The following is an 18,607-nucleotide window of genomic DNA, read 5'->3' as shown; positions in this document are numbered from 1 at the left end:
TTTTTCACAAACTGTAATCTGGCCAACCTGTTTTTGTGGCACACTAGTGGTTTGTATCTTGCAGTGTGGCCTCTGTTCATGAAGTCCTCTGCAGATATTTGATTTTGACACACACACACACACCTTGGCCTCCTCAAGACTGTTTCTAATCTGTCAGACAGGCGTTGGGGACTTTTTCTTGACCATAGTGAGGATTCTTCTGTCATCAGCAGTGGAGGTCTTCCTGTTCCTACCAGTCCCTTTGTGATTACTGAGCTCACCAGTACGTTCTTTCTTCTTAACTCTTTGAGGGCTCAATATTTTTTCTAAAAAACATAGTGTCTGACAAGCAATGGTTTCACACAGAAATCAACATAAAACGTCTATTGCTGCATGCTGTGGCTGTCAGTTTGCCAAGAATATGTGGCAGGCTTGCGGCCAGGCTGTCTTTGCATGGCTGGGTCGCGGTCACAGTGCATTGTAATCTAGTTTCTACCTCTTATCATTGTTAAGTGGCAGTCCTCCCTGGCGAACATTGTCAGTACAACGATTAACTGGGGACCAATCAGCCGAAGCTGGAACCCTACCTTCATTTTCAGTCACTGACAAGTCATAGTCCAGTTCAGAGATAATAGAAAAACGTTGTCCACGGAGTGTTTTGCTTAACGCATCCGCTTTGATCTCTCGCCAGATGTCAGTGCCATTTTTGCTGCTGGTTGTGCCTTGCTACTCATGCTTACGAGTGTAGGAAATCTCGGTCAAACCAATGAATATAACTTTCCTTCTAGCAACGGGAGTACAACTAAAACATAATGGTTGGTTATGTCACCGTTTTCAGTCGATTACTATCGTGAACTCTTCCTTTTGACAGAAGTAGACATCAGCCCTGAAAGAGTAAATGATATTCCAGATAGTTGGTTATCTTAAGGTTTTACTGATGTCTCAGATGATTTTATTCTTGTTTTTCAGCCTCCTAATGGCTACTTTAATCTTTATTGGTACAGCTCTTATTCTCATGTTCAACAATGGCAACTAAAGACTGCAAAGGGTAGAAGCTGGCCGATGTGTCTGATGAAGCCATAAAACCCACCTGAGTAATCACAAACACCCGGGATACCAATTCAAACATTCTGGTTCCCTGAGATAGGGAGACGTTGTCATTTATACATGATGTGACCTTAATGTATGCAAATCCACTTAAAAGGAAGTCTGCATTGTGCACTTTAATCAGGTCTGAATTGTCTGATTTGTAATTTTAAACTGTGGAGCAGAGGGGTAAGTCAAAGAAAAGTGTCCCTTTGTCCCAAACATTTTGGAGGGCACTGTATATTCACCTTTAGGTCAGAGCCTGAAAACCTCTCTGCACCCAGCAATATCTCACCCTGCCGACCATCTCAGGAATTTGCTATTAAATTGCTGAGATCCTGGTACAAGTGAACAAAGCTGAAGTGTCATGAAACCTGAAATAGTATTTTCCCATAAGTCATTGTAAAATTTGCTGCTTCATATTTGGGGCTCTGTTTTTCACTTTGTCATCCATAATGTTAATTGTCTCAAATGCGACCTTGTGGTACTTTGTGTAAGATATGTGTGTCTAGAAGGTAGTAGAAACCAAGTTATTATTATTATAGTACCTATAATGGCTGCTACCCATCAGGTAATAGAAGCGGTTTTAACCCTGGATCTTGTGAGTTATTTTTGAAATCCCTTTAACTGTTGCCTGTATGTGTGAGCGCCACGTGTCTGTTTTGTTTTGTTAGTGTAACTGAGCAAATGCCCCAAGAATTCTAGCATGGTTAACCTTAGACTCTCCACGTTGAAGACTGCCGATAACCTGTCCCTTCACTGCACACACCTGCCTATAAATTTTTGCATCCATTACTACCCTCATAGACCAGGGGTTCTCAATGTCGGTCCTGGGACCCCCTGTCGCTGCAGGTTTTTGTTCCAACCAGCTTCTGTTTTTAATTGAACTCCGGGGCTAATTAAGTGAACTGACATTTCCCAAGTTCTGTGTTTAGGGAACAATATATTAATTAGAAAACTAAGTTTGCTAAAAAAAAATATATATATATTAAAATGTACCAAGCAGTTATGTAGGAAAAATGTATTTTTTTTCTTTTTAACAGTATTTTCATCTTGATTTTCATTCTACTTTTCAAGGTGTTTAACTAATTGTTTAATTAATCCACTATTTACTAATTAGTGGGTCTGATGCTAAAGTAGCTGCAGCCTTTGATTATTCAGTGTTGTTTGCCTGCGTGTCTGCTCTGCTCATTTTAAGTTGCCATTATTAAGATACAATAATGGGGGAAAAACTGCACAGAGAAAGGGGAAAAATATAATGAAATCAACAAAAGAGAGTTAAGCATTTAAATCTAGAGCAAAGGCATAAATATACATAAATGTCTTATAAATGTAAAAATCATGCTGCTATGCTTTTCTGAATTTTGAATAAAAGAAAACAAAATACAAGCTAATTAAATGAGCTCAGTGCTATCAGGTGTTGTCACTGATTAGGAATCTGGTTGGAATAAAAACCTGCAGCCACAAGGGGTCCCCAGGACCGAGTTTGACAAACACTGTCATAGACTATTCAACTTAATTCATTTTAGTTTATTTTTGCATACTGCTGTTCACTGAGCGCAGGCACAGAATGATGTGGCAGGTTCTCAGGTAAAGTGTAAGTGTGAATTGTTAAATACAGAATTAGTACACATAAAAAAAAACACAGATTAGTTTAAACACACCAACTATACTATACTATAAATGGAAACCAGTGATATCTGTTCATTAATTTGTTGTTGAACAATGACCAGCTGGCATGGCGTTGTGAAAGAATTCCCCCACTAAGAGAGAGAGGTAAGGAACATGCGCTGATACAGCACATCGCCGCACCCACCACATGACAAACCAACTCGGCATCCCAGATTAGGACCCAAGTGCAGCCATGCAATGGGTGACACCTCAGCACCACAGTAGCTCGCTCAAATGGAATTGAACAGTGTCAGGTTTTTTACGGTGGCTGGAGTGCCAATTCTGCCACCAACCCCCAAGTTGTTCCCTTGCAGGTTGGAGGGCCTACATGCAGATTAACGTCATACCCAGGACGGTGCAATTGCAGGTTAAGGGCCTTGCTCAAGGGCCCAATGGAGTAGAGTCACTTTTGGCATTTTACAGGATTTGAACCGGCAACCTTCTGATTACCAGTGCAAATCCCTAGCACGACGCTGCTGAAATTCAGAGTGTTATCAAACAGTGCCGTAGGTCATGTTACTTGGCTTGCATCATGAGTTGCATGAGTAAGAAATCATCAGGGTGCAGTCTTTATGGAATGGCTGTTGCTGGAATTGTAAATATGAGTGAATATCAAAGTTGCATTTTTGAACAGGAACTGTCCATTCCAACCCCTCTGCCATCACCATGTTCCAAAATGTAGTATACATCTTTATAGGTCTGTACCCTCTGCATACATTCACCTCTGATAATCACAGGGTCTAGGAGGGGCCTGAGTCTCCTAAAATCCACTACCAGCTCCTTGATTTTGCTAGTGTTCAGGTGTAAGTGGTTTGAGTTGCACCATTTAACTAAGTCCTTGACTAGGTTCCTATACTCCTCCTCCTCCCACTCCTGATGCAGCCCACGATAGCAGTGAAAATGGGAGCATGGAGGGCATATCAGTATTATTTTTATATTACTTGTGGTTTATATTTTTAGGCTTGCTTTAAAATGACGTCTCTGATTTGAAAATAGCTTGCTGCTTTGAGTTATTTTTGTGTCTGCCAAGCATACTTGAGTGAAACACGTTTTCCCTGCGAAGGTGGAGGTGTGATTCAGAACTTCACTCTGTTGCGAAAACATATTCTGGCTCTGCCAGTTTTTGTTATTGCCTCAGTGAAAAGTACAGCCCACCTGTGTACCAGTGTCTCTTCGGAACTATGTGACTTTGAGTTTCTGACGTCAGGTCATCAGCCTCATAGGAAAACCTATGTGTCCACATATGCAAATGACCATAATGTTGCATCCTACACTGGCAGTTCCTGATTACAGACCACCGCTGTTGTGCTGAGAGGATGTGGGTGGATCTGGATGAACTGATTAGGTGAAGCAATGTATTCTGTCCAGGTAGTTATATTATTATAAATATTATTATACCAGGCCACTGGCAGTGCTTGCTGTTGCTGAGCCAGATTTTCCTGATTATCAAGTTGTTGACTTTCACAGAGGTGGTGGGAAACCTTTTGTATTCATTTTATCCTTTAACCCAGATATGCGTTCTACCAGAGTTTTTACTCTGTGTCTTTTTATTGATCCTGCTTGATTCGGACTGTGAGCACCTACTCTAAAGTGCGTTGGGACTAGAAATGCGACACAACCTACTGGCCTAAATGTGAGGGCTATCTCCATTACAGCTGTGGCATTGTTCTCTCAGTGACAGGTAGTGGTTGTCTAGACTTTGCCTAGAAGCCTTTCATCACACTAGTCAATGAGGGATCAGCTCTCTAGTGCAACTTCATAAACCAGACACCAGATGCTTCTGGCTGATTAATCATTACAGTAGGCATAATGCAACGTACGCAAGAGGCTGTTTACTCACCAGTCATGGGAAAGCACAGTATTCCAGTTTTTCTTTATTCTTGAATATAATTTTTCACAGGCTCTTGGGCATTTGTGTAAATTGTAAAATGCAAACCTGAACAGAAAATAGGTAACCAAATTTATACGACTTTATACTGCATTCTCTAGCAACGCACTATTTCCAGAGAGTGCTTTTGTTATAGTTCATCTAAATTAGCCTGCAAGTAAATACATAAAGAAAAACATAGTCACCGTGTTTTTGACAGTGGGTTCCTTATAAACATCTCATGACATTGTGGAAAATCCTAAGCCATGGCCTGAGGTGTCCCCCTGCTTTTCATAACTGACGACTGTCTTTCTGCCAGTAAATTAGTGTTGGGAATCTACCTTTTATTGTTAATTCTAGTTATTATCTGGCAGTCCAAGAACCCTGCAGAGTCCTGGAAAGTAGATTACCATTAGCTTTGATTGTCGGAAATGTGTTGAAAATGCGTAAGTGATAGATCTTGGGTCAGGCCTAAGACCATGTGAGTATATATCCATTTCCTGAATGCGACCCTCTTAGAAGTGGCAGCATTATCATGATAAATAGAATCGGAAAGATGTTTTTATTTAGTGGTCCATTTATCTTAAAGAGCGTATTTCTTAAAGATCGATGTTGGAGTACGTGAGTTTAATTTTTTGCGTTTCAAGATCTATCTGTTTCGTGTGATTGTCAGTATTCAGTGTCTTTGTATATGATAATTAATATTTACTTGCAATGTACGCAACTGGCTGTTTACTCGCCAGTTATGGGAAAGCTTGGTATTCCAGTTTTTCTTTCTTCTTCAATAGAATTTTCATGGGCTCTTGGGCATTTATGCAAATTAAAAATGACAAAACTGGAACAGAAAATAGATAAGCAAATTTACATGCATAAGCATCCTCTTAATTTAACAGTAATAATTGAGATCATAAACTTGCTGTTATTCAAAAGGAATAAGGTAAGTACCGACCGAAGGTGCTTGAAAGAAAGATTACTTTTTGTTTATAGGCGCATATCCTTTGTGAACAAAGCTGCATGCTAACTAACTCATTAGTCTTGAATTTCTCACACATAATTCTATAATACAGTATCTTTGAAGAAATATGTGAAATTTGAGGAAATTGGCATAGAAAATTAAGTTTCTTTTGCCATTTTCTTTTTATTTTATTTGTACCTTTTGTTGAGTTTTCTCTCTTGATGATTGGCAATAAAAAGTGCACACACGGGTGCAAACCACATTGGGTGCTAACTTCCTATTTTCACTTATCTGATCATTCAGAGCAGTTTCTTTACAAATGAGCAGAGAGCATTGAATGTGGCACTGAGGTCATTGTTCTCCATCACTGTTGCTAGAATTTGGATGCAATTAACCAAGCAAACTCTATAGAATGGAGTAATTAAAAGAAAACGGCAAGGGAAACATAAGAATTTAAAATGCAGATATGTCACAATGTCTTCGAATACGAGATTGAAATAGGACTGCTCTGTAAAGAGTTAGATCAGTTAAAAGTAAGAATGCTGTACTGACAATGAAACTGGTTTGAATGAAATCTCACGGTAAGCGGGGTCCTCCAGAACTGACCTTGGGGGCCATTGACCCACACTAAAATATGCATTACAGTATGAATTTCTAGCTTTTAGTCAGATTGTGTGACCACGACTCCCTTTAAGAATGTCATTGATGACTTGTGCTTGACTTATACTGTCATTCCCTGAACGGTACAATTTCAGAGTTCAGAATGTAATTTAATGTTAATTTAAATTTAATTAGTTGAATTGAAGTGAATGATCTGAAATGCTGAACAGGTAAGCAGTAAACTTACAGAGGTTTAAATTTAATATTTTAGTTCAGGAAAAACTGAAAAAAATGGAAAAAAAAGGAAGAAATTTCAGATTATTACAAAATGGGCGTTCTTCAGGGAACAACTAATAGGTTACATCCTACAGATGTTCTGCAGCAATTAAAGTAAATTAGTACTTGCAAGTTGAAGCAAACAATTTGCACAGGAGTCCCAGCTTCTGTTGATTACTTAAAAAATCTCTGCCTGTATTAAAACAGATTGTGTTACTGCACCATTTTAGGTCATTCATTGCATTTCCATTGATTAAAGTAGAAGAAAAACTGAGAGAGAGGGAGAGAGAGATCTTCTTTTTCTTTCGGCTGCTCCCGTTAGGGGTTGCCACAGCGGATCATCTTCCATATCAATGCCTGAAGTCCTAATTGATATGTGATTTAATTTCAGTCTTCTTCTTTCAGCTGCTACCTTTAGAGGGTGTCACAGCGGATCATCTTGTCCCATCTCTTCCTGTTCTCGTCATCTTGTTCTATTGCCCCCATCACCTGCATGTCCTCTCTCACCACATCCATAAACCTTCTCTTAGGCCTTCCTCTTCTTCTCTTGCCTGGCAGCTCTATCCTTCGTACCCTTCTCCCAATATACTCAGCATCTCTCCTCTGCACATGTCCAAACCAACTCAGTCTCCCCTCTCTGACTTTGTCTCCCAACCATCCCACCTGAGCTGAGCCCTTAATGTCCTAATTTCTAATTCTGTCCCTCCTCGTCACACCCAATGCAAATCTTAGCACCTTTAATTCTGCCACCTCCAGCTCTGTCTTCTTCTTTCCGGTTATTGTCACTGTCTCCAACCCATATAACATAGCTGGTCTCACTACCGTCCTGTAGACTGTCTATCGATCAATCGATCCCCGGGTTATGTACGAGATAGGGACTGTAGGTTTGTACTTAAGTTGAATTTGTACTTAAGTTGGAACAGGTACATAATTTTAATAAATGCTATTGTTGACCGACTGTAACCAAGTGCTCTGTCAATGAATGATGGAGTTTCACTTCTCTCTGACATTTTTATTATTTCTACTTTATTTTACATGGTGATGGTTTTTCTCTTCTTTACTGTATCACCAGCACTTGCATCAGCTTTGTGTTTCAGAGACATTGTTGAAGGGTGAAGACAAAAGATTAAGATGAGCTCTTCTGCACAGCACTGTACACGTTTATTACAGCAGGAAGGCACCTGTCTTCAGCATGTCTGATGTACTGACAAGAGACAACTTCCTGCTATGTGTGTAACAGAACAAGCAGGCTTGCTATTGAGATTGAATGGGCGCATTGACGGGCGGTTCATCACCAGCCCACCTCACAGTCACCTCCATTACAGTATGCTGCCTGCAGCGTCCGCCCCCCGAGAACGAACACGGTGCGGCCAAAGGAAGGTAGTGAATCCCCCCCATTCAATAGGCAGCCATCCGATGCACATTACAATGCTACCCCCCGCCGCCGCTTTCACACTTGTGGCTCTTTTCCACTGCATAGTACGGCACGACACGGTTCAGTTCAGCTCACTTTTGGGGGGTTTTCCACTGGGAGCAGTACCTGGTACCTGGTCCTTTTTTTAGTACCACCTCAGCCGAGGTTCCAAGCGCCGAACCGTTACCAAAACGTGACGTGTAAACTCTGCTGGTCACTGATTGGCCGGAGAAAATCGTCATTACTGCGTCACTGGCTATTCTTTTCTTTAAAGGTACACACACGCGGAAGTTTGTGTCCGTCTCTCCATCGCTGGGCGCAGTTTGTTGCATAAGTGGATGAATGTTTCTTCAGACATTCGAAAGTTCTCCAGCCACTGAGTGTTTGTAAAATCGAACAATCACATTCCACCACTCTGAAGCACGGTTAAATGTCCAAACAGATGGTCTGTTGCGACTTTTTGCAAAATGTGGAAGATCTGTAATATACAGAATCAGCATTTTAATGTTACACTGGCAGTTAAGTTCATTTTATGCTTTACAACAGTGAGAAAAGTTAGCTAGTGATGTGCTTTTTTTAGATGCTTACCCTTGTGCGTCGTCGAGCTAAAGTGTTGTCGTTGTCTGGGTGTTGTTGTAAAAGTTCCACGGTGTCACGGCAGTAGAGGCGCGCAACTCTTAACGACACGTGAATAATCCCGCCCACTCTAAAGCGGTACTAAACTGCAGTCGAAACGCAAACCGAGCCGAACTGAGCCTTACCGAGGTGAGCTGTACTGAACCGTGCTGTGCCGTACTATGCAGTGGAAAAGCGCCATTAGTGGCCTCCGGACCAGCCGTGTGTGGTGGGTGGGCAGTGAAACCGCTTGCTGCCCAAGGGACACTACACTACACTGCGCGAGCAGCGAAATCGACCCCACTCCAGCCTCCTTCCAACCACCGCTTGCAGCGTCCCCAGGCCGAAGATAAGAGTGGCAGTTACTGAGGCGCATACATCACAGATGCAGCCCCTTTCGTAAGTCGTAGGTCGGATGTTCGTAACCTGGGGACTACCTGTATAAATATCTATCTATCTAACACTGCCTCACAATAAACTAAAGCTTACTAAGAGACATGACATCAACTGATACTTGTGAGAGTTGGACCATTTAATACAATCAGTTTTGACAAACCTACCACGTAAAGTTTTCTGTTATCTGTGACAAATAAAAAAAGTACATATTTTCCTACCTAAAATATTCTTCTTTACTGGCACCACAATAAGTAGTGACAGCTGCAAAGGTTCAACATCCTATGTGATAGAGGCTGTGACTTTTGAAAGTAAAGCTTTCAAGTATAACTTGTGTCCATTTTTGCTGTGGAAAGCCCAAATCCCATCTCGTTCACACCATTAGGAAAAGTTATTAAGCAGTGGCTTGAAGATGTCTGTCTTGAGGATATGTTTGCTGAAATATAGGTGTATACAGTAGGTTAAATAAACAGGTAATGGTGGTGTTTTACTGATAAAGGAATCTGACATTCTATCATTGATGGAAAAAAGTACTTTGTGCTCAAGTGCTATGTGAATGGTGCTGTATAAATTAAAGATTTATTGACCCTTCTCCTTATATCAAAGCTTTTTGTGAGCTCGTAATGCATGCCAATTTATTTTCAATCCAGGATACGTCCACAAGGTCATTGCCCTTCCAGCAAAGGCATATTACTGAGTACCTTGACATATCATGTAATAAATCCATCTAAACTGTGTTTATTATCGTCACAAAAGAAAATCACCAGGAGAAAGATACGATTCGATATTTTAAAACATATTATATCTTATAAAAGACCAAGAATTAATAAGTACATAAATATAATGTCATAAAAACACATCCTCCAATAAAAATGCCCATTCTGCCCATGACAGTAGTGTTCCTGTAAAGAATATAAATGCAGCTTTTATCCTCCTGTCATATGCATATTCACTGGCAGCCTAAAGCTATTGAACCACAGTTCTTTGACTGGCAATAACCAATTTATTAGAATACCAATGCCTACCAGCATATCATTCGGGTTAGCTTTTAGAGTATCGCTTTCCTAGAGACCTGGCGGTTCTCTGTTGCAAATTCCAAATTGGCTGTCCATTTTCCATTCAGTAACCTTAACTCTGCTTGTTGGTGTGTTTTTGTATTGCTGTTTTTTTTCCCAGATAATACCATCAGATAAAAATCCCACGATAGACTGTGGACTGCTAAAGAACAAGAGAGCTCTCCTTGCTTTCCCCTCTCAAGGACCCTTTAAACACATTACAGTTCTGTTAATTAGTTCAACCTGTGCCACTTGTGTTGCTCTTTCTCAGTTAAGAGCAATCACTCTTTACAACAATTATAAGATAACTGAATCAATATAAATATATCTGTATATACTGCGAATAAAATGAACAATTAAACTAAATTAGCACCGCTACAAACTTGCCAGCATCCAACTATTTCCTGAATGTGTCATTACGAACGACACGCATGCAGCCTTCATCTGTTTTCAGTTTGGAAGCTTTTTGACAATCCACAATAAAGATATGATAGCTGTAACTTGATCTTCACCTTCGGAAAGGAAATTTTTGTTGAAGTGTAATAAAAAAAAATTTAAAGGACTAAAGAAATAAATGGATAGCTGGTTTAGGAAAGGAAAAATATCCACAGTCCAATGTTGACGTGTACGTTAAAAACTTTAGATGTTCAACTAAGACCAGGCCTATTATTGCAAACAAAAAATAAAACAACACTTTTATAAACGTTTGCATGTCACATGAAGTACATGCCTAAGAAATGTCAACATGTACCCGACAGACATAGATTGCCCTGTTGTATCTCAGAGTCTACAGTATGCTGATAATTTAGTTATCATTTTGCTTTAGAGCAGAGCCAAACACTTTGATAAATTTTTAAATATTTTAAAGCGATTCCCAGCTGTTTGTAATAATATGTTCAGTGGCAGTTTGATTGCAAAACCTGTGGCTTTATATAAGTAGGATTAGGGTTTTAATTCTACTATCCTTTGTTTAGTTTTGTTTTTTAAGCCATGTTTTCTTAATCATGAGAACAGCATATGCGTACGGTGTATAAATTTATAAATAACTACCATACTCCTAATTATGTACTTGTAGCTTAATCTGACTGGTGCTTTATTAGGGCAGCTCTAGCAGCAGGTAGATTGGCAACACTAAATTAGTCTTTTTACGTCTGTGCAAGTGTTGTGGTGACCAGAGATCGGGTATGGCCATGTGTGACCTGCAGATCACTTGAACAGAGGACAGCTGTGTAAGAGGCTGGGCAGGTGTTAGTAATCTCCCGTAGGTGGGCTTCTGATTAAGGAGCATCTCCTCCGTTTTGGAAATACTTTCACTTAGAATAACAATTGTATTTTTAAAAAAAAAAAAAGCTCACTGCCAATTTGCTCCAAAATTTGTGCACCTTTTTGTGTTACCATATATATATATATATATATATATATATATATATATATATATATATATATATAAAATATAGTCAATAAGTGGACACTTAAGGGCACTGTTGCCTCGTGAAACCCAACAGACAGATGCTGAAAATGGTTTAAAAGCACCCAGAAGTATTTTAATTTTCTTCTTTACAGTGCCCCAGAGCACCTCCGCCACCATAAACACAATATTAAATATAATAATTATCCTCCTCTCCTCCCAGCAGCTCCGTCACACTCCCTCCCAACTTCGGCTCAGCTTGCTGGGTCTCTACCAGTCCTTTGTATAGTCCTTGACCTGGAAGTGCTTCTCTTCTTCCTCCCCCATGACTTATTAGCACTTCCGGGTCAGTTGGAGAATTCAATTTTTCAATTGGCCCAGAAGTCCATTAGTAATTCCGGACTAGGTGAGAATTTATTTTCTCACCAGCTTCCCACCGCGTCCCCTGGCGGCACCCACGGTACCCTGCAGGACTGTGCTGCCAATCTCCAAGTCCTATAGTACCCTGCGGGCATCTGGGGCACTGCTGCAGTCCAGGGAAGCTGCTATCTGTTGTCTTGGGGGAAGCAGTGTCGACAAGTCGCTGCCTACCCCCATCCTTTTATTCCAGGGGCATTCTGGCTGGGTGAAGCTGCCGGCCGTCCATCACACACTATAATATATATATATATATAAAATAGAGAGAGAGAGAGGAATAATTGAGAAATGCTAACAGCTTTGCTGCTTCTGCCCCTTGCACACATTAGCTCGCAAGAAAGCCATACCCCATGTTTAATGGGACAGTAAATAAAAGAGATTTGATTTTCTTTCCCTTCTAACAGAAAAAAAAGACAGTCCCAAGATTGTTTAAATCAGGGATGTTGAACTCCGGTCCTGCAGGTTTTCATTCTGACTATCTTCTTCAGTAGTGACCAGTTTTTGCTGCAAATTAACTTCTTTTGCCTTAGTTTTAATTAAGTCGACTCAGGTCTCTTAGTTGTTTCTCTTTCCTTAATTAGCAGCCAAACAATAATGAGACACAAAACATGAGGAGCTCACCTGTGCCCATCACACAATATCTGAAAATAAAGAAAGGTGATGGTCTCAGTAAGGTTGAACTCTCAGTTGACAAACATTTTGACGGTGTTCTTGGTGGTAAACAGAAAATCAAATAGTTTTGGAAATGTCTGCTATGGCAGAAGGAGAGCAGCAACAAGCCATGGATTTAATTAATAGCAAGAATCGTCTCTCTTTAGGAAACTGGTTGGAGTTTGAAGCCCCAATTTAGTGGGCCAGATGTCAGCTTGTTTCACGTCTCATTTTTGTTTGTCTGCCATTTAATGAGAAAAGAATCAATTCAGAGGATTGGTTCCATAAAAACAAGGCTATTAAAATGTAGCAAAAAGAAGTTAATTAGCACTGAAAACTTGTCACTGATTTGGAAAAGAATTAGAATGAAAACCTGCAGCCACTGCGGACCTCCAGGCGTGGAGTTCAACAGCCCTGTTTAAATGGACACACCATGGTAGGCCTATTATGGTTGGTCAATAGTTAAAAATAATAATAGAAATGCAGTATCTTCTTCTTTTTCTTCTTTCGGCTGCTCCTGTTAGGTGTTGCCACAGTGGATCATCTTTTTCCATACTAATTCTATTCAATAGTAGAAATGCAGTATGTGCTTTTATAAAGATGTGCAGTGACACCATATTTTCAAGCATGTATGTACTTGAACCATGTGCTCTCCTTGCTTACTTGAACTGGCATCCTGCATTGGGTTGGTCACTCTGATAAAATGTGGTTAATATGTGAAACAGACTGGAAACAATGTATTGTTATTAGCAGGTTTACAGAGTTTTTTTTTTTCTTGTTTTATTTTTCTTGCCACCAGCTTTTTTTTTTTTTTTGCTGTTCTGGCTTTTGTGGATTTGGGCATGGCATTTAGCAGGTAGCTGCGGATTGAAATTGGAGCGCCATTCTCCGATTCATTGGACTTTGTATGAGTACGTATTCTTGTGCTCTTTGTAGAGTTGATTCTGATGGTGTGTTCTATAAAACCTGCTTTATGAAGTAACCTTTTATTGATGTATTGTCTGCCAGAAGACCTTTTTTAGGCTAAGGACCGAGTCAGTGATACTGTGTTTTCAAGCAAGAATTTCCTATAAATTCTGATTTTCTGGTTTATTTTTCATAAGGCAGTGCTCATTGGTACCTCTAAATTGGCCCATTGTGAGCAAAAATGTGTTTGTATGTCAGTGTACTGAAAGATGGACAGCTTCCCATTCAGGGCTGGTTCCTGCCAAGTTCTGTCTGAATTAACTACAGTTAGCTGCAGCTCTTTATTGGGAAATGCAGATTAAGAAAATGGATTGATTGATGGTCAGAGAGGGGCCAGTTTCAGAGTGATTTACAGAAGTTTTATAATTAAAAACACTAGGAGTATGGGGAGCAATAATCCCAGCGTCCATGTAGCTTTTTTCCTTAGCATTTTCCTTTTATTTCATTGTGCCTTCCACTTCACGACCATCTGTGTTCAAACAAGGCCAGGTGTGAGTGGGAACCCGGGTGGGCTGGTTATTATTGCCCCTAATATAATCTCCTTTTTTGCAGTCTGTTAGGGTTTTTCATGATTTTTATTTCATTGTTTACAAATTGACAACAAGAAAAGCAAGCCACAGAAGAATAGATTATCACTGTCACTTGGGCAGCACGGTGGCGCAGTGGGTAGCACTGCTGCCTCGCAGTTAGGAGACCTGGGTTCACTTCCCGGGTCCTCCCAGTGTGGTGATTGCATGTTCTCCCTTTGTCTGCGTGGGTTTCCTCCGGGAACTCTGGTTTCCTCCCACAGTCCAAAGACTTGCAGGTTGCGTGCATTGACGATTCTAAATTGTCCCAAGTGTGGGCTTGGTGTGTGGGTGTGTAGGTATGCACCCTGCGAAAGGCTGGTGCCCTGCCCGGGGTTTGTTTCCTGCCGTGCTGGCTGGGATTGGCTCCAGTGACCCTGTAGTTAGGATATAGCAGGTTGAGATAATGAATGGATGGACAATGTCACTTTGCAGTGGTGTGCTGGGGTGGCAGCATAAAGATGAAAGACGCCTCATGCCTGGACAAACTTGTTAAGAAGGTAGGCTGTATTGTAGGAGTAAAGTTGGACAGTCTAACATCTGTAGCAGAGCGACTGGCATTAAGCAAACTCCTGACAATCATGAATAATCCACTGCATCCATTGAACAGGGGAGTAGCTTCAGTGACAGACTTTTGTCACTGTCCTGTTCCACTGACAGACTGAGGAGATCGTTCCTATCGTTCCCCCCACACTATGTGACTCTTCAATTCCACCCGGGGGAGTAAATGCTAACATTAATTTTATTTTAATTTTTTTCATTTTTATTACTATTTAATTTAATATTGTTTCTTTTTATCAGTATACTGCTGCTGGATTATGTGAATTTCCCCTTGGGATTAATAAAGTATCTATCTATTTATCTGTCTGTCTGTCTGTCTGGAAGCTGTGTGAAATTGCTATTTCTAAAATGAAATGAAACTCATTACTGAGAAGTAAGTTTAGGTTGGCTTACTATATGCAGGCTAGAACCTGACATAAAAGACAACAGTGAAAAACATCCAGTTTTGTACAAATAGCAGGTTTTAAAAATATACTGTTGGTAAAATACAAATAAATGATGGAAGGAACAGGAAATGCTATGCAGCAAACGCTGTCAGAATCCAAGTGTATTATATGGCTTTTAGATAAAATTGCCTTCATTTTTATCACTGTAGCCATCAACAGTGACTCTCCCAAATCTTGTTACTGTCCCTAACAAAAGAATAAAGAGCCTTTAGAAAACCAGAGTTCCTTGTACTTTTTGTGTATAAATGCCATGATAGTGTATGGGTCTCTGCAATTGCTAATTTGAAAGCAATTGCAGCTCCTCCACTGAACAGTCCAAGTAAATTGACATTAATAAGGGCATGCATGTCTGCCTCCATCTATCTATATTCTGTGTAGGGGGAAGCGGCAAAGTGACACGGAGACTAGCTCTGGATGGAACAGCTTCATACACACCCAAAACTAGCTCGCGTCATCTAAGCACGTAAGAAGAAACCAGAGTTCTTAGTTATAACCAGTCTGAGTTCAAGGGTCGCATGCAAACTTCAAATAATAGTTTGCTTACCCTCTACATTGTGTGTTGGGGGGTGACCCTTACTGTCTTTGAGACTCAGTACATGGTAACTGTTTTTTGGAGGAGCTGGGATTTGGTCCCTCATGGAAAATCAACTTCAGTGCTCGTTAGGGGGTCTTTTTTTGGTCCCTCTCTTGGTGAAACACCACAGTCCGTCATAGTAGAATGATGTTGATTTAAATACACACTTTGCAAACCATACGTGACCCTTGCCAGTTGAATACAATGGTGGTACAAAAGGTGGCAACACGTGATCCACATTTTAAGAACCTTTGTCGTAAAGTTACAGATATAATCTGCAGACGGCTTTTTGAATGCTGATGTGAACGAGACGAGCTGTTCAGATGTATTTAGTGTACAAAGAGTCCCACCTGCGTCATTACACCCCTCAGGCTTGTGAGTGTGGATGTACAGTATACAGTGCAATTTCAAACTGAGCAGGGGAAATTAAAAATGATTCCAACATTAAAACTCACTTAATATTTGTAATGATTATCTGTATCCCCTGTGTTGAGCCCATCATTAATGTTTCTTTTAACAACAGTTAGAATAAAAGGATACTTGTACAGTTTGTGTTTTATGATTAGAAACTTGTACCCAGAGCTGATGGCAAAAAGCTCCAATCCTGAATGTAGATGGCTGTTACAAACATATCGTCGTAATGCTTCATTTGACAATTTGTGTCAGTCAGTTTTTTCTTGTCAACCTTAAAACTTCAAAAGCAAGTCAACAAAATAAATGTTACACTTGACCCAAGCCTGGATTATAAAATAAGGAATGTGAAAATTCATGTTAAAAAATCTGTCCTTTTCTAGTGACAGATGAGGTGCTGTGGCCTGTTCCTGTAGACTTCTTTTTCATTTTGATTGAAAGTCGGTTCTGAAATTGTAATGAACTCGAGATAATATCAACGCTCTCTGATGTCTTCTGATGTAGGCGAACGGAGTTAACTTAGAGAACACTCCTTTCATTTTTTGTAGTATTTGTAACATTAAGAAGTAAAAGACTTATTGTACATACCAGTTAAGGAAATCATGTGCTACTGGATGATGACTTTTATCCTAATTAGATAAACTCAGAGTTGTGTGTCTCTCTTCATTTTTGCTGTGAAAGCCAGTCAAAGTGAAACACTACACCCGATTTATTCATCTAGCAAGAAACCTTCACGTCTATTTACTGACCTGCTTCATTTGTTAATTTTGCTTTATTATTTATTATTAGCAGCCTTCAGCTCGATCCTGAGCCATGGCGACTTGATGGATGAACGATCTGTAGGAAGATTGATCATGTGCAACTCTGGCTCGGTCCACAAGGTTGTTCTCCGCTGTTATTGTGATTGTGTTGAGCCATCAAGTTGCTGGTCTTCCTCTTCATCTTGTTCCTTCTTTTTTTCCAACCATGATATCCTTCTCCAGTGATCGCTCACTTCGTATAATATGTTCAGAGTAGGCAAGTTGTACCTTGGTGATCTTTGATACGAGTGATTTGTCCGGCTTGATTTGTTCCAGAATTGATTTGTTCGTCGTTCTGGCCATCCATGATATCGATAACATCCTTCTCCAGCACCACATTTCGAAGGCGTCGATTCTTCTTCTATCTTGTTTCTTTATCGTCCAGGTTTCGCATCCTTATGTTTCCACAGAAAAGACCAAACTATGTACGAGCCGTGTCTTCGTCAATTGTGAAATGTTCCTTGATTTGAGGACCTTGTCCAGTGACTTCATTGTTGATTTGTCTATAGCTATTCTCCATTTGACTTCTGGTGTTGTTGCTGCATCTTGAGTGATCATCGATTCCGAGTAGGTTGAAGTCCTTAACAACTTTCAATTCCAATTAATTTTGCTTTATAATAACCAGATCAGTAAATGTACCTAACAGCACTAGTAGATAGTTGTCTTTTGTAGTAAAATAGTTTTTTTTGGGTTGGTTGATGGTTAAGTACAGGTGCTCAAGACCGCAACAGAGGGCGTGTTTACTGGTAAGGTCTCACCAACTTAAAAAAAAAAAAAAACCCAGTATGTCACATCTTTCAAGTTTTTGGAAAATTGAAAAAATGATGTTGACTCTATGATTAACGATCTCTAGATTTCATTTTTCCTGAGCTTCATGTACACAATATTGGTTTTTTTTCACAAATTAATAGCACTTTCCATGCAAATCACGTAGTTGCAGCATTTAAGTCACATGATCGGAATCTGACATTTTCATTGATAGGTGTCCTTTCCTCATTGGTCATTGCAGTTGCTAGGTTTTTGTCTTGCAGTAGGTAAAATACTGTGTATATACGAGCTTCTTTCATCATGCTATGACCAGAATGAAGAATTATTTGGCCATCACCATTACCCATTGCATGTGAGAGTTGTATGTGTACGAGCAACTGGTCACATTCATCTGAATGCAGAAGTGTCACGATAAGAAGTAACATCTCCAGAATTGGGATCATGGTCCTTTCCTGGAAAAGAAGGTTTTGCATCTTAAAGCTTATGATCACCTAAGTGGAAGAATGTATATACTGTAGCTTTGGTTCTTGTTTATAAGTGAGTGTGAAGGTGATTTTGAGAATGACCAGTGAATAAATGCTGTGGTAGCTGTTTGTGTAAGCGTTGTACTGTACTGTGTTGAGTGGTAAAGGCAGAATTAAACCCAATGTGGAAACTTTTGGTCTACCATTCAGTGTTCATTTATACTCTGTGCTCATTAAGTTTGCATGGTAACTAAAAGCATAAGAGAGACCCAGATACGACTACTGCGAGGGCTGCTGGATTCATTGTCATTGATTGGGTGAGGACCAAGATGATCCATGTGGACCTTAGGGTAGAACCACTGCTCCTCTGGATCTGGAGGAACCAGTTAAGATGGTTTTGCGCATGACGGGAGGATGTCCCTATCAAGTGTAACAGGCAAAGCCCACAGGAAGAAGACCCAGGGGCATGCGAATGAGACCCTGAAGCTGTTATAATTATAGGCTGCCTTGCAAAAACCTCAAAATTCCCAGAAGTCCATGGTGACTGTTGCTAGTGTTAAAGAGTGGCCTGGTCTATCCAGTTTAGCCTGTTGCCATTGTGATCTTCCCCTCAATGGAAAGTGATTTACAACCTGTCTTTGGGATGTGATGGTTAGGCAGTGCA

The 18,607-nt window shown here is 40.2% G+C and overlaps 1 protein-coding gene across 6 annotated transcripts in view; it reads left to right on the top strand.

The window, feature by feature from the left end:
• The window catches only part of LOC120517328 (protein TANC2), a 434,594-nt gene that overhangs the window by 82,491 nt on the left and 333,496 nt on the right, over window positions 1-18,607 (top strand). The window lies entirely within an intron of this gene.

Source organism: Polypterus senegalus, chromosome 17 (genome assembly GCF_016835505.1).
Source record: "Polypterus senegalus isolate Bchr_013 chromosome 17, ASM1683550v1, whole genome shotgun sequence".
Lineage (NCBI taxonomy): Eukaryota > Metazoa > Chordata > Cladistia > Polypteriformes > Polypteridae > Polypterus > Polypterus senegalus.
Note: the sequence above shows the minus strand (reverse complement) of the source record. Positions and strands in the feature narration are given on the sequence as shown.